This window comes from Tenrec ecaudatus, chromosome 1 (assembly GCF_050624435.1).
Source record: "Tenrec ecaudatus isolate mTenEca1 chromosome 1, mTenEca1.hap1, whole genome shotgun sequence".
Classification (NCBI taxonomy): domain Eukaryota; kingdom Metazoa; phylum Chordata; class Mammalia; order Afrosoricida; family Tenrecidae; genus Tenrec; species Tenrec ecaudatus.
In genome coordinates, this window is record NC_134530.1 from 229,673,085 (window position 1) to 229,690,164 (window position 17,080).

The 17,080-nt window shown below is 44.5% G+C and overlaps 1 protein-coding gene across 2 annotated transcripts in view; it reads left to right on the forward strand.

The window, feature by feature from the left end:
* The first annotated feature begins 229 nt into the window (after positions 1 to 229).
* HHAT (hedgehog acyltransferase) overlaps positions 230 to 17,080 on the forward strand; it is a 408,436-nt gene continuing 391,585 nt past the window's right edge. Inside the window, exon 1 of one of the 2 annotated variants that reach the window (XM_075529943.1) lies at positions 230 to 344. The gene's annotated coding sequence lies outside the window, so the exon portion shown is untranslated. The remainder of the gene's footprint in view (positions 345 to 17,080) is intronic. The other variant, XM_075529933.1, reaches the window with a different exon arrangement.

The window sequence follows — 17,080 nt, forward strand, 5'->3', positions numbered from 1 at the left end:
TCAATGGCACCTAGCAACAAGGTTCATATCCCTAAACCGTTTTGTAAACTTCAATATTGCAACAGCGGCTTTTCTTAAACTTCTGTTACACACACACACACACACACACACACACACACACACACACACACAGCAGGAAAGGGGAAGTCTCTCTGTAGCCAGAGCTGGTGCTGCACCTGCAGAAACAAGGTCCTGTGCCGCCCCCTCGTGGCCCCTCCGAATCCCCGCCGATCCACGTCTGAAGGAGCCGTGTGGAAGACTGAGAGCAGCATGGCGGTTTGAAGACGACTCTTCCCCAAGGCATTTGGGACCACCCTGGACCGGGAGCCAGAGGACGAAGGAGGGTGAGCTAACTGGAGGGTGTGCCCAGCTCTTGACCGCAGGGATCAGCGGTCAAGGGCTGCTGGGTGCGAGGCCGAGCCACAGAAGGAAGTGATGTCAGGGCCTCCTTCTTAGAGCGCCTTTGACACAGAGGATGGGGGCGGGGGAGTAGGATGAGGGCCAAGGTCGGACAGACAGCCCTTGTTTCCTGAGAAAAGTCAGGCTTTGAGAGGCTTGTTGGGCTGAGCTCATTCTCACTTGTGAAGTCCACAGGGGAGTTCCTTCATAGACTTGGGACTGGCTGGGAAGCAGCAGGGACTGCCGAGGGTGCAGGGGCGCATCAGGGCCCTGTGGGCCGGTGAAGAGGAGTCAGCAGAGCTCAGAAGCCACAGGGCAACCGGTTTACGGTTGCTTAGTCCACAACGGTAAATGAAGCTCCAGGAAGGGGCACGCTGGCTCCTTCTCACAGGTCCTTCCTGGGCCCCATGGGTGCTGGACAAGGAGAGGAAGGCGGAGCTGGAAGATGAACATGGCAGACCAGTGCTGATAGGACACCCCCAGCGGTCATGGCGTCGATTCCAGGTCCGGGTGAGCCCGCGTCCTTAGGGTTTTCCTCTTTTGAGTGTGTGTACGCTTTCTTCGCAGGCACCCATGGGTGTACTCACAATCCTAATCTATCGGTGAGCAGCCAAGCATGGTAACCGCTGGCACCCCCAAGGCCTCAGAGGATCAGCTCCCCGGCGTTTACCCTCCCTGCTGGCTCCCATTCTGCACTCTACCCGCAGGTACAGCCACAAGGCTGCCTGGCTGGAGAAGGTACCGCCTTTTCTTGGCTAATTGTAGCCACGTTCACCCAAGGAAAACGTATCTGACGCATGCCACGGCCTTCGGTTCCAGCTTTCAGACATCCTACAGCACAGAGGAGAGCTGCCCTGGCAGGTGTCCAAGGTTGTAATCTTCAAGGACACAGACTGCCCTGTTCGTTCTTCTCCCTCAGACAGGCTGTCCGGTGGGATTCTCATGCAGAATTTACAGTTAGCAATTGAGCGCTTCCCCACTGTGCCGCCGGAGCTCCTGTACCCGACAGCTCTCCTTGCCTTCAGCATTCCAAAGGTTACACCAGACTCACTGCCATCGGCTCACCGTGACAGTGCAGAACGGCCCCTGCGGGTTTCCCAGACTATAACTGTGTAGGGAAGTAGACCGCCTGCTCTTTCTTCTGAAGGGCAGATGGGTCTCTAACTGCTTGCCCTGTGGTTAGCAGCCCCACATAACCACCACACCGCCGGAGAGCCTGTGTTGACCCAACTCTGCCAATACTTCTGATGTGCCTGCCTTTACTTTAAGGTTGCTCTCTCCTTACCCTGCTACCCATGCTCAACGCGCCCTTGACCTCTGGCCAGGGCCTCCAAAGAGCAGACTAGTCTACACTTGGTACCAACTGACCCAGTTGTTCCATAGAAACTATCCTCTGGGAGATCACTCTTTCTCATTGCCAAGTTCAAAGGCCTCATTAAGATTGAGGTATCAGGATATCACACGCAGTCAAAGCCCTTGGTTTTGAGAGATGTTACTTTATTTTCCTAGAATTGACTTCAGCAACTCAGCACCCATTGTCTACTTGGCAGGGGAAAGGGTGATCTTCCTAAGTTAGGATATACTCAGCCTGTTGGTGCAGTGGTTACGAGTTGGGTTGTGATCTTCGTGGTCAGCAGGTTGAAACCACCAGTAGATCCAGGGCTTTCTACTCCCTTAAACAGTTACAGTGTTGGAAAATCACCGAGGGTTACTTTGAGTCAGCGCTGACTTGATGGTTTTTGGAGTTAGCTGGTATTGGCCATTTTGAGTTAGACAGTCATACAGTTTACTATGCTGGGAATGACAAGTTCAAGAGGCACATTCAATATCACTAAGAACATTTCCAGATCTATTTTGAAGCACAATTCTATCATAGGATAATACCTTTATACCTGCAAGGAAGTCCATGGATTACAATTATTATTCAAATTTATGCATCATCTACTAAAGCTAATGATGACAAAATTGAAGAATTTTGTTTTAGTCTGGATAGACTAGAGAAAAAAATTCATAGCCACTCATATGTTTACGAGAAAGAGTTTTATATAAAGAGTAATTGTATATTGAGAAAACATCCCAGCCCAGTCCAGAGCAAGTCCATAAGTCCCATATTAGCCTATATGTCTGACACCAATCTATAAATTTCTCTCAGACTCACACAACACATGCAGTGATGCTAAATGCAGGAAGATCACAGTCAGTGGGTGGAAAGTTTTGTGGATCCAGTGGCAATGGAAGCATCTCAGCGCTGGCAGGGGTCTCCATGTGGTTCCTCCAACCCTAGAACTCTAGCGTAGCTCCATGCGTCTTGTAAACAGGAATGTCTCTCACAGAGTGAGCATGTGTCCCGCCTCCAGTGAGCTATTTATCTCCTTAGCTCCTCCAAATGAGGTCATCAAGCAGCAACCTGACTGACAGGCTAAACTCCACCCTTTCACTTTTTAATAGTCTCACATTGAAACAGATTATGTAACTACCACAATTATATCAACTTTTTCCGTCTGAAATTAACCAAACATGAATCAAGATGCATTAGTAATTAAGAAAGACCAGTAGTTGGAAACTATGGTCTTGGTGCTAGAAATGAAATTAGAGATTGCATGACAGAATTTTGCAAGAACAATGGCTTCTTCAGTGCAAATCCCTTTTATCAACAACTCAAATCATGACTCTGCTCATGAACTTTTCCAGATGGAATGCACAGGAATCAAATTAACTATATGAAAAGAGACAATGGAGAAGTTTAAGATTATCAGCCAAAACAAGACCAGGGGCCAACTGTGGAATAGACCATCAATAGTTTCTATGCAAGTTCAGGTTAAAGCTGAAGAAAATTGAAACAAGTCTATAAGAGTCAAAATGCAACTTTGAGTCTATCTCACCTGCATTAAAAGAACATCTCAAGAACATATTTGATGCACTGTATTCTAATGACAGAGACCTAACAAGTTATGAAATGATATCAAGAACATCATACTTAAGAGAAGAAAAAGGTCATTAAAAGACAGGAAAGGCAAAAACAAAACAGAAGTCAAAAGAGACTCTAGCTTGTTCTTGAGTAGCTAAAGCAAATGGAAGAAAGGAGTAAGTAAAAGAGCTGAACAGAAAATTCAAGAAGACAAAGTAGAGTATTATGAGGAAAAGTGTGAAGACCTGGAGTTAGAGCACCACAAAGGAAGAACACACTCAACTTCTTTCTTTTCTTTTTAAAAAATCATTTTGTTGGGGGCTCATACAACTCTTATCACAATCCATCCATACATACATTGTGTCAAGGCACATGTCTACATTTGTTGCCATCATCATTCTCAAAACATTTGCTTTCTCCTTGAGCCCTTGGTATCAGCCACTCATTTGTTCCCCTCCCCACCCCTTATGAGCCCTTGATAATTTATAAATTATTATTATTTTGTCATGGCTTACACCGCCTGACATCTGCCTTCACCCACTTTTCTGTTGTCTGTCCTCCAGGGAGGAGGTTATATGTAGATCCTTTTAATCGGTTCCCCCTTTCCACCCACCTTCTCTCCACTCTCCTGGTATTGCCATTCTCACCATTGGCCCTGAGGGGTTTATCTGTCCTGGATTCCCTGTGTTTCCAGTTCCTATCTGTACCAGTGTACATCCTCCAGTCTAGCTGTATTTTTAAGGTAGAATTGGGATGATGATAATGGGGGGAGAAGCATTAAAGAACCAGAGGAAAGTTGTATGTTTCATTATTACTATGCTGCACCCTGGCTGGCTTGTATCCTTCCCTTGGTCCTTCTGTAAGGGGATGTCCAGTTGCCTACAGATGGGCCTTGGGTTCCCACTCTTCACTCCCCCTCATTCAAAATGATATGATTTTTTGTTCTTTGATGTCTGATACCTGATCCCATTGACACCTTCTGATTACACAGACAGGTGTGCTTGTTCCTGGTGGGCTTTGTTGCTTCTGAGCTAGATGGCCGCTTGTTTATCTTCAAGTCTTTAAGACCCCAGACGATCTATCTTTTGATAGCCAGGCACAATCAGCTTTCTTCACCACATTTGCTTATGCACCTACTTTGTCTTCAGCGATCGTGTTGGAAAGGTGAACATCATGGAATGCCAGTTTAATAGAACAAAGTGTTCTTGCATACACTCAACATACTTTAAGCTTACTGAATTGGAAGGAAAATTCAGGTCTCGTGTTATAATATTGAAGGATTACATGGACAAAATAATGAACAATGCAGGAGGCAGCAAAAGAAGATGGGTAGAATATACAGTCATGGTACCAAAAAGAATTGGTCAACATTTAACCATTTCAAAAGGTAGCATATGATCAAGAACCAGTAGTATTGAAGGAAGACATACATCCAAGCTTCATTGGAGGTATTAGGGAAAACTAAACCAAACACACTGCCATAGAGTTAATTTTGACTCATAGCAACCCTGTGGGTTTTTGAGACTGTAACTATTGTCGAAAGTAGAAAGTCCCATCTTTTGCCTGTGGATCAGTTGGTGGTTTCCAACTGCTGAGCTGGTGGTTTGGAGACCAACGCACAGCCCGCTACGTCCCAAGTGATTCAGTGACAAACAAGGCTCCAGGAATGAATGGAACCAAAGGAAAGGTTTCAACAAACTGATGAAGCACTGGAAGTACTGTGCCAAGTCTACACCAAGAAATCTGAAGACAGCAGCGTGGCTAACTGACTGGAAGAGATCCATAATCGTACACATTCCAAAAAAGATAGCTCGAGAGAATGTGGACATTATCCAACAATATCATTAATATCACATGCAAGGACTTTTTTTGCTGACGATAATTTAAAAATGATTGTAGCAGTGCATTGAGAGCGAGCTGCCAGAAATCCAAACCAGACTCCGATGAGGATTGGCACAAGGGCTTCTCATTGTTTATGCCAGGTGTATCTTGCCTCAAAGCAGAGAATAACAGAAATAGTTTTCCTTATGCTTTATGTACTAGGTAAAGGCATTCAACTATATGTGGATCATAACAAACTATGGATAACATTTCAAAGAAGGAGAATTCAAGGACACTTCATTGTGCTTGTGTAGCAAGTGTACATAGATCAAAAGACAGTCATGTGGACAGAATAAGGGAATGATGCTTGATGCATGGTTCACAAGCCGGAGAGATGTGTGTAAGGGTGCATCCTTCTGCCATACTTATCCAATCTTTATACTGGGCAAACAATCCAAGAAGCTGAACTTCATAAAGTATCGATGCACAAGGATGTCACTTTGAGGACTAACGTGCACCTGAGCCAAGCCATGGCATTTTCAATTGCCTCGAAGGGATGTGAAAGTTGGGGAAAGGAATATGGAAGGTCCCAGAAGGATTGGTGCATTTGAGTTACGGTGTGGTGAGGCATATTGAAATTATGTGCTGCCAGAAGAACAAACACGCTTGTCTTAGAAGAAGTACAGCTAGAGTGCTCCTTGGAAGCGAGGATGGTAGGACTTTGTCTCATATATTTGAGACGGTCCCTGGAAAAGCAGGTGGTCAGCAAGAAAGAGGTAGACCGTTAAGCAGATGGACTCACGTAGTGGATGCAACAATGGGTTCAGATGTGAGCAGCAGAGGGGTGTGTTTCATTTCATAGAGTTGCTATGGGTTGGAACAGACTGCAGGGCACCTAATAACCACAAGCCAGGGCGACCTGCTTTCACGCTGGGATAGTTTGCTCTCCTGCACCTGCCTTGCTTCTGCCTGACCTCTGGTTCTTGGGACTCCAGTTGTAGCCTATTACCTGACCTGATTCACCCGTTTGTGCATGAGGGGGATCCTCCAGACGAACATCTGAACTTTGGATTTGGAGTTTACCAGCTTCCACAACCACATGAACCATTTCCTGAAGGGTGTGAGTTCTGTGATTCTTTGCAGCAACCTAGGATGTAGAACCCTAGGATGTGAGGGGGTATATTAAGGGGAACAGTGGTGGTTGATATCAGGGACAATGGGGATGGTATAGCATTTTGGAAATGTTGGACATTTGGGGCATCTTTAATCCTCATTTCATTAAGTGTAGTCTTGTGTTAATCTCTAAAAGAGGTTCTTTTTGCAATGCCTTAATGCTTCTATGGGATTAGTGTTTGTCTGCTCACCTTGGGGTCAGTAGTTCGAGCCCACCAGCTGCTCTGAGGGGAAAAAATGAGACTGTCTTTCCCTATAAAGATGTATAGTCTCAGAAAACCTAGGGTCACTATGAGTTGGCATCAATTCAATGGCAGTAGTTGGTTTGGTTTAGCAACAGGCCTGCCGCTCTCCGCAGTTATCTTCAACTAGTGGTGGGAGATCTGATTTCTGCTATGGCCACTGGAGTATTTATAACGTCATTTGTGGGCCATACAAAATGGTCAGCTTGAAAATTAGGCTGCTATGTTTAGTCAAAGCTTTAATTCATGCACCCCTAATGTGATGGCTGGGATGGTTTCTCTTTGATGACGCATGTGATGTCAGCTGGGATTTATGATTTCATAGGCCTTATATGGCCTGAGGGCCAGATGGCTCCTTCAACTAGGCTGGAGAAGGGGATTCTTCCTAGGATTTTCCTTCTCCCTGGGAGAGTGAGAATAGGGACAGATGTGTCTCCTGCCTATAGATCCTTGACTTGGAGATGTACACACTTCTCTACTGTGGTACACATTGGTCCACTTCCCATTTTGGCCAACATATGCGCACAATACAACAGTTTTATGAAGTGTTATTTTCCCTGTGTTTCTTGCAATTTACTCTGGTATTTTCTATTGCATTTCTTTTAATGCTGGTTTTCATCCCATAAATCAACTTAATGATCCAAGAGGAGATCTCAACCTTCCATTTGAAAAACCTTGTCCTGATCCATCTATATCTTGGCTTAGAATTGAGAATACCAGAAAGTTTTATTGACTAACAGAGGCATTTGATTAAGTGGATCAAAATGAATTATATACTATTACAAAGAATCCTAGAACACTCCACTGTACAGGATGGTGTTGAGTCTGTACATAGACTAAGGGGCAGTTGTTCAAAGGGGACACAACATGGCTAAAATCAGGAAAGATGTACATCAGATTTAGCCTTTCATCACATTAATTCAATTCATGGGCTCAGCAACTCATCCAGGAAGCTGAACTATGTGAAGAACATATTATCAGGATTGGAGGGAGAATCATTAAAAATCTGTGATATGTAAATGAAAGCCAAGAGGACTTGAAATAGTTACTGATGATGATCAAAGACAACAACTTTCAGTATGGATTACATCTCAGCATACATTAAACAAAACTCTTTACAACTGCACCATCCTGAAAAATGGGAAAAAGATGACGTTAGCAAGGATTTCATTTTCCTGGGATCGCTCATCAGCGCCCATAAGAAGTTGCAGTCATGACATCAACAACATATTGCATTGGGCAAATCTTCTTTAAAATGTTAAAAGACTAAAGTTCTAAAAAAGCAAAAGTGTGACGTTGGAGATTAAGGCACACCTTGATATTTTCAATCACTTCCTATGAATTCAAAAGCTGGACAATGAATAAAGAAGACTGAAGAAAAACTGATACCTTTGAATTAGGATATTGGTGAACAATATTGAAAGTACCATGGACTATCAGAAGAACAAACAAATCCGACTTGGCAGACGTACAGGCAGAATGCTCTTTAGAAGCAAGATGTACTAGACTTCGTCTCATGTACTCTGGACCAGTGATCAGGAAGGGTTCGTATCTGGTGAAAGCCGTCTCCGGATGTCTCGGTGGAGGGTCTGTGAGAAGAGGACGACCCTCAACAAGGTGGATTGACATCGGAGTTATGACACTGGGCCCAAACACAGCAAGCAGTGTGAGGATGGCATGGGCCTACAATCAGGTTCTTCTGTTGTCCATTGGAGTTTTATGAATTACAACGGATTCTAAGGCACCTAACAACACTAAGGCCATGCATGATGTACTAGATGTTGCTAATGGTGTGGTGTTGAATAGGACTGACTAGATTCATGTCTATAGAGACCTTCTATTCTGTAAGAAGTAGTACACACTGCCATCAAGTAGATGCTGATTTATGTTGATCGCCCGTGTGTCTAAGTAAAACTAAGCTGCTTAGGGTCCTCAATGACTGATTTTTCAGAAGTATATCATCAAGCCTTTCTTGAACTTCTTGGTGTCTCTGAAAGAACTTGAACTGCCAAACTTTCAGGTAGCATCTGGGCATGCTAAGTGATTCCTTAATGTAAGTAAGGGATTCCTTACATTCTATATGGCCTGGGCTTGAGGGAGGACAGACATTGGAAAGTGCTTTTTCAATTTTCTTTTGGAAAAAAAAACAAAACAAAAACACCTATAATAGTTGGATTTGGTGTCAATTTAGCTGGGCCGGGATTCTCAGTTTTTTGGCAGTTAGGGCTTAGAATCTCCTCATGAGGTGGCCCAAACAGTGTAATAAATTCCTTAATGGGTTCTGCATGAGCAGCCAATCAGTTTAACAAGATTGGGTGGAATGCAATCCCTGTTACTCAGGTTACAGCTCAGGTGAGGTTACCTTGGGGGTGTGGTCTACTTCCTATATAAGTGGACTGTGGAGAACGAGTTTGCTTCTTGCTGAATTTGGAACTTGTATCTGGCTTATCAGTCTCTGGCCCTTTGGACTGGGGCCAACGACCTGCAGTATTGCCTGTTGATCCTAGGAGCTACCAGTGGCCTGCCATCTGACATGCCAACCTCAAATTCATGGTCCTCTGCAGCCACAAGCTTTACCTGCTGACCTTGGATCCATCCACCTCTGCATCTACCAACTGTGGTCTTCCTGCTTCCTGATTGCATCCACACAAGTAAGGAGAAGCCTCCAGCTTAACATCTGACCCATGTATTAGACCAGGACTGGGCTTAGAGGCTTCCCCAGTGTGTGACTCATTTTCTTGATATAAATTTCTCTCTAGATAGATAGATAGACAGACAGATATACTTTCATATTAGTTAGCTAGTTAGCTATAAAACCATGGCTGGTTTTACTTCTCTAAAGAACCCAGCCTAACATAGCACCCCAGTAAGAAATTATTTTTTACATAGCAATCTGTACATTTATTATCCTTCCAGAATATAATTAAAGCTTAAAAAAGAGTACTGACTTATGTATAAAAATGAAGAACACAGTTAATATTATCTTTTTTCCCCTTTTTAAAACATTTTATTAGGGGCTCATACAACTCTTATCACAATCCACACATATACATACATCAATTGTATAAAGCACATCCGCACATTCTTTGCCCTAATCACTCTCAAAGCATTTGCTCTCCACTTAAGCCCTCTGCATCAGGTCCTCTTTTTTTCCCCCTCCCTCTCCGCTCCCCCCTCCCTCATGAGCCCTTGATAATCCACAGATTGTTATTTTGTCATATCTTGCCCTATCCGGAGTCTCCCTTCCCCGCCTTCTCTGCCGTCCATCTCCCAGGGAGGAGGTCACATGTGGATCCTTGTAATCAGTTCCCCCTTTCCAACCCACTCACCCTCTACTCTCCAAGCCTCGCCCCTCAGACCCCTGGTAATATTATCTTAATATTTAAAAGTAGCATAGAAAAAATTGCTACACAAGCAACCCAAAAACAAAAAATAAGAAAGATGTGATTTAACACACGAGATGTGTTTGTCTGTTTCCAAGGCCAGCCCATCCCAGAACACAACACAATAAGCAAACACTTTTGAACCTGGTTCTTGCCTTTGTTCCAATTGGTTTTAAAGGTTGAAAATCCTGGTTCATATCAACAGGTTATTTTGAATGGAAATAACAGCGACGTTATTCTTGTCTAGTGAAGGAAATGCTTCCATAATCTCTGCTGCTACTGAGAAATGTAATATCTTGTGATCATCCTGTAATGCAAACGCAAACTTCATTTATGTCATTCATTCTCTTTTGGGAACCAAGGTTAGCTCAAGTATTGATCCAGGATTTTGAAAAGAAAATAATTCTTTCATCTGAATATTGCTTTCTCTTCTGGAGAAATGCAATTTCTCTTCTGGAAAATAACAATTACACTCTTGAACTGACATTAAAAGGTTACCGTCTCCCTACTTTTATTTCAGTCACATTGTCTTTACTAATAATGTCCTCTTCAATCTGCTGTAACAACATTGGGTGCAAATAGGAACTGGGATGATTGCCTTCAAGTCGTGCTTGTTATAACAAAATGCAGTTTGGAATCCTGGATATCTTTGACATGCTGAATTGTATTGTTGTTTCCTCCCTCGTGCTTCCAATTTACGTTCATTAAAAATACCAACAACATCAGTTAAACATACCAATTCCGCATTCCAAATATCATCTTTGGAAATGACATTGCTTGCTAAATGAGACTGTTTTTCAACTAGAACAATGCGACTCTCCTTTCTGACTTTCTTCACCCTACTTAGAAATTTCCCTTAGTTTTCTTCAGGGCAACCCCCTAACTTCAGTATGATTCAGCAAGAAGGTAAGACTAGTTCTAATCTTTGAGCAAAACATTGCACATTTTTAACCATCCAACGAGCCCTTTTTATTAAAGGTAACAACCTTCATGCAACAATTTATCCCTTGCAACACTCCCACAAAATACAGCTGAATAGCTTTAAATTCTCGCTAAGATTCTCCAAGGGTCTGACTTCCAAACACCAGTGGGTTTTTTTGCTTTCTAACATTTTAATAGTTTTTCCATGTTTTCTAGTTGTATCAGCTGGCTATATCAGATTATATTTCCCAGTTTAACAGATAAAGATCAGCAACATATTTCTCTAGTCTGTAAGTATCTCTAATCCTTTGTGTGTGAGGTTAAATTTAAGCGACAACACACTTCCCCAGAGCCTTCTTGTCAACTAGCATAAACTAAAGTTGTTGCACCACCGACAATAGCCATGTTCCAGCTAGACTGGATGTCAAACTCTATACTGGATTTTAACCACATGTGAGGCATAATTCTAGAAATTTTTGCAGTAGTACAGATTAGACTAGAAATATTCATATCATCTGTGGTAGTTACATTATCTGTTGTCAATTTGAGATTTAAGAGTGAAGAGGTGGAGGTTAGCCTGTAAATCAGGTTGCAGCTTGATGACTTCATTTGGAAGTGCTAAGGAGATAATTAGCTCGCTGGAGGCAGAAGACATTCATTCCCTGTGAAACATGATTGCTAACAAGATACCTGGAGCTATGCTAGAGCCCTGAATCTGAAGGAGCCACATGGAGACCCCTGTCAGCACCGAGATGCCTCTACCACCACTGGATCCACAAGACTTTCTGCCCACTGGCCTGTGATCCTCTTGCATTTGGCTCCATTGCATGTGTTACATGAGTCTGAAGAGGAATTTATAGACTGGTTTCAGACATATGGGCTAATATTGGATTTATGGACTTGATCTGGACTGGTCTGGGAGGATTTCCTCAATATTCAATTACTCTTGTATATAAAGCTCTTTCTTGTACACATATGGGTGTCTATGAATTTGTTTTTCTAGTCAACCCAGACTTACACATCCTCAGAGAAGCTGGATTACACGAAGAAGAGTGTGACATCAGGATTGGAGGAAGGCTTATTAACAACGTGTGACCTTCAGATGACACAGCCTTGCTTGCTGAAAGTGAGAACCTGAAGTACTATACGAAGACCCAAGATTGCAGCCTTCAGTATGCATTACAACTCAGTGTAAAGAAAACGAAAATCCTCACCACTGGACCAATAGGTAACATCCTGGCAAAGAACGAAAAGGTTGAAGTCATGAAGGATTTTGTCTCGCTGGGATCCACAATCAAAGCTCATGGCAGCAGCAGTCAAGAGGGCAAAGCGTGACTGGTATTAGGGACAACTGCTGCGCAAGGCCTCTGCAGAGTACTGGAAAGCAAGGATGGTACATGGAGGACTAAGGGGTGCCAGACCCAAGCCACGGTATTTTCTATCGCCTCATCGGCATGTGAGAGTCGGACATTGAATAAGGAAGAGTGAAGGAGATTCAATGCATATGAATGGTGGTGCTATGGAAGAATGTTGAAGGCACCATGGACTCCTAAAAGGACAACCCGGTCGGTCTTGGAAGAAGTATGACCAGAGTTGCTCCTTAGAGGCAAGGATGGTGAGACTTCCTCTCATGTACTTTGGTCATGTTGCCAGGAGAGACCAGTGTCTGGAGAAGGACATCATGTTTGGTGAAGTGTGGGGCCAGCAAAGACCAGGAAGGCCCTCAAAAAGATGGATTGGCACCATGGGTACAACAGGGGCCTCGGGCACAGGAATCATTGTGAGGATGGTGCAGGGCTGGGCAGTGGTTCCTTCTGTTGGGCAGAGGGTTGCTGTGAGTTGGAACTGATTCGATGGCACCTAACAGCCCCAAGAAGAGTGGTAATTTTTCGTTTATGAGCTGGCTTAGCATTAAAGATCACAAACATCCTATTGATGGATATGAACTCACTAAAGGCATTTCCAACATCTCTATGAGTCATTTTCTCTTTTGCCAATCCATGTGCAACTAAACATAATTAATAGTCTCTAGAGCAACTAAGACTTATGTCAATCACTTTGTGTCCTTAGTTTTCCTTTTAAAATATTCTAAGATCGTTTTGACAAGTTAAGCCTTTTATATTTCCCTGTGTCCTGCTAGCTTACAAGGTATCATTATAAAGAATATACTGTAATAGAAGTGGAGATAATTTGGGGCTAGTGGTGTCTGTACATCACCCAGGACAGATTTATTTGTTCTTTTAAAAGTCTACCTTCAAAATTCTAGCTATATGGTGATTGATCTTGACTTCTGTTTTTCATTTATAATTCTTTGGAATACCAAAGATGTTCAGCTCAGCGGAGATAATTATGGATTTGTTGGCCACAGATGAGTGATAGTTATTGAGCCTGAAAAGGGGGAGGTGATACACATTCTACAACAACAAGAAAAGCCCAGGTGGTCAAGAGACAACTACTCTTTAGCTCTAACTTCAGCTCTTAGGAACAAGTGTGTGGCTGCGTGGGAAGGAGGACAGAATGAAAGTGACCACGTGGCTGCGCTGGCTGGTCCCTGGGTGACAGACTCTATGAAGACCAATAGAACTTGGTGTTGAGGGCACAGACTCTACTATCTCTACTGGGTTCAAAGATCAGCATTGGACCTTATTTTCTATGTCACGTTGACACTACCATCAAATCAACAAACAATATACTGGGGTTTGACACTTTTGTTAGGTTTTAGACATTAATATTTTAAAATTATCTACTTCATAAAGTCTGCCACTTCTTTTTCTCTCACTTTTTAAGAATGCACCTCAAATGGAGTTGGAGCTTGCTCATTTGAATCCGTATTTTTCTCAACCTCATCATTATTTACAATTCTAGTGATGTTGGTGGTGGCTGTTAGCTGCCATCAAGTCAGTTCTGACTCACAGAGACCCTGTGTGCACCACAATCAAACACTCCCCAGTTCCGCACTAGCCTCACAATTATTGCGATGCCTGCACCCCTCGTTGCGGGCATTGTCAGTCTATTTCCTTTTTCCCGACCCTCTACTTTACCAAGCATGATGTTCTTTCCAGGGACGGGGACCTCCAGACTACATGTCCAAAGTGTGTGAGGTGAAGTCTCACCACCCGCACTTTCAAGGAGCGTTCTGCCCCAGGACAGGTTGTGTGTTCTTCTAGACCTCCATGGTACTTCCAGTGTTATAGCTATATAGTGGTTGGCTCTTTTTAAAGCAGAGAATGGCTTGTATTTTTCTTCTATGTTACTTCAAACCTGAGCTTAATATGGGGACAGTTTACATCAGCTCAGGGCATACATTCCTAGCAGGGGAGATCTGGGGTTTTATGGTTTAAAGCCTGCATAAATAATCATGGTTTTCTTGTCCATGGTTTCTGCAGCATTATTAACTTCACGGAAGTGACTGCATTCACTTATGTCTCTTATGCCGAAATGGCCTTTAAGAAGTGGAGCCAGATGCCCGGTTACACTGGAAGAGCCCTACCCCCACCCAGTTCAGGGTCAAGTGTCTCTCCCAAGGCTAAGGACACCCTTCTCCCAGACCCTGGGATGCCACCCCACCCCCAACACACACACACACACACACACACACACACACACACACACACTCTCTCTCTCTCTCTCTCTCTTTTGCCTGGGAGGGGATGCAGACTGAAGGCCAAAGGCTCTGAGCCAAGGATGGCATTCCTGGTCTTGCCAAAGGCCCTGGGCCTTGGTGTGATTCATCTGCTGAGGAATGAGGCTAAGGCCCTGCTTCCTTAATGTCTATCACATATTACTCCCACCTTCTAGAGAGTCACCTTCACAGGGAATGAAGGTCACAGACAGCACTTTAGTAGGACAACAGCAGTGAGAAGGCACAGAGGGTTCCCTTATCCCACCTACCAACATCGAAGGTGAAGGCCACTTCTTAGCTGGATGACTGTGAGTGACTCAACCTTCCAACCACTCTATCTTTTTTTCAAAAATAATATAAATGGATACCTGATATGGGCCAAAGGATCCCTGGTGGTATCGTGGTTATGAGTTGGGCTGCAATCTACATGGTTTGCAGTTGGAAACCACCAACAGCTCCACCAAAGAAAGACTGGACTTTCTACTCCTGTAAACAATTAGAGCCTCAGAAATCCACAGGAGGTCATGAGTCAGCATTGACTGGATGGTAGTGGGTTTGGACAAGGGCCAGGCCTCATCTAGACAGTCGGACTCCACAGCCACACCGGGATAACAGCACATTGGCAAGAATCCGTCTCAAGGTGGTTACCTGTATTTCAATCTGATGAATTTCTTTACAGAATTCAGTCCCCTGGTCCCACTCTCCCCCACCCATTAGGAGGCATCCATCCTGGTGGGAACCCCCATTTATGCCCCCTGTCCATGGCTAGGGGGTGAGGTCGGGCATCCACACAACCAGGAGGATCTCTGACTCCCCACAGCCAGCAGCCTGGTCCCCCACCCCCACCCAGTTCTCCCACGCTTGCTTGACAGTTTGCAGCTGTTTCCTCCCTGACACCGCCCACAGCCCCTCCTGTCCTTGTTCCCTGTCGGGGGGCCTCACCTCCCCTTTAGGGAAGAACACCAAAGCCCTCAGAGGGGACCTCCTTCATCATTGCACCCACCTCCTGCCACCCACCACTAGCTGACCTGAGCCTTCAGCCTCTCATCTCCTTTGGGAGTGCTCTCAGCAGGCGTCTGTTTCTCCATGCTCCAGAAAAGGAGGAAGCCTTCCCTTGGCCGCAAGCCCTCTTCTGTTTCCTCCCTATTTCTCTTCTCCCCCACAATCGGTCAACCCTCTGCAAAGACTTGCCTCTCTCTCCTCCTCACTCCCTCCTCTCCCAGGCAAATTCTTAGCCCTTGCGATGTTCACTCAGGGCTCCCTTCTACCTCAGCCAGCAGCCCCTTCGTGGTCTCACCCAGCCCTGCAGCAGCACGCCAGGCACTGACCATTTCTTCCCCCTCACTTCTGAGCTGTCTGGCCACCACTCTCAGCTAGTTTTCGCCTCCCTCCTGACTGCTCCCATTGGCCTCCTCATGACGAGGGCCACCACCCACCACCGCTGGCAACCTGGGCCTTCTTCCCTGCTCTGTGTCTGGCCCACAGTAGGTGCTCATCAAGGACTTGTTGAGGGAGGGAAGAATGAATGAATGATAAGGAATACTGGGTGACAGGAGCCTGGAGGTGCAGTGGTTATGCTTTGGACTGCTAGTGACAATGGCAGCAGCTTCAGACCACCAGCCGTTTCATGTGCAAAAGAGGAGATTTCTACTTCAGTAAAGACTAACAGTCTCAAACCTCCGGGGCAGTTGCAGCCTGTGCGATAGGGTCGCGAGTGGTGGGAATCAACTCAATGCCAGTTTGGTTTGGGAGTGCACAGAGCGGGAGAGTGTCCAGTTTGGGGAGTGACAAGAGACTTCCAGAACACAGTGGCGTCCACCTGAGGTCCGAAATACGCCCTATGAGGAACCTTGGGGAACTTCATGCCAGCTTCGCCTCCGTAACTTCTCTTGAGTGGTTGATCTTGACTCTGTTTTTCATCCATCATTCTTGTGAATAACAATGATGTCCTTTTAAGGGGAAACTATATGCATTTAGTTAAATGTACACCATATGCAAAACCAAAACATGTCTGTGTTAGGCTGGGTTGACTATAGAAACAAATCCAGAGACACTCATGTGTGTAAGAAAGAGTTTTCTATCAAGAATTAATTATTTATCAAGAAGACATCCCAGCCCAGTCCAACTCAAGTCCACAAATCTGACACTAGTCCATAAGTCCCTCTCCAGACTCATGCAGCCACATGCAATGATGCAGCATTCAGGAAGATCACAGGCTTGTGGGTGCAAAGTCTTGTGGATCCAATGTTGGCGGACATATCTCCAGGGCTCTGGCAGACACCAGGGTCAGCCAGCAGGAAGGTGGAGGCAGAGAGAGAGGGGAGGTTCTCAGGACCCTCCTTATGAGAAGGCCACACCCACAACGAGGAACCATCAGGCTGTGACCTGATTGACAAGTTGAACACCACCCCTACACTTTTATATATCTTCAAGTTGACACGAGATTATGCAGCTACCCCAGTATCCTATCAGAAAATAATTCTTTACAATCACCTGTTGAAAATGTTAGCTTAAAATTACACTGTAAATCATTGACTATCCTAAAAATCAAATGAGATATTTGTGCCTAGAATGGCATATATTTTAGTTTGCTAGTATCATGGTAACAGAA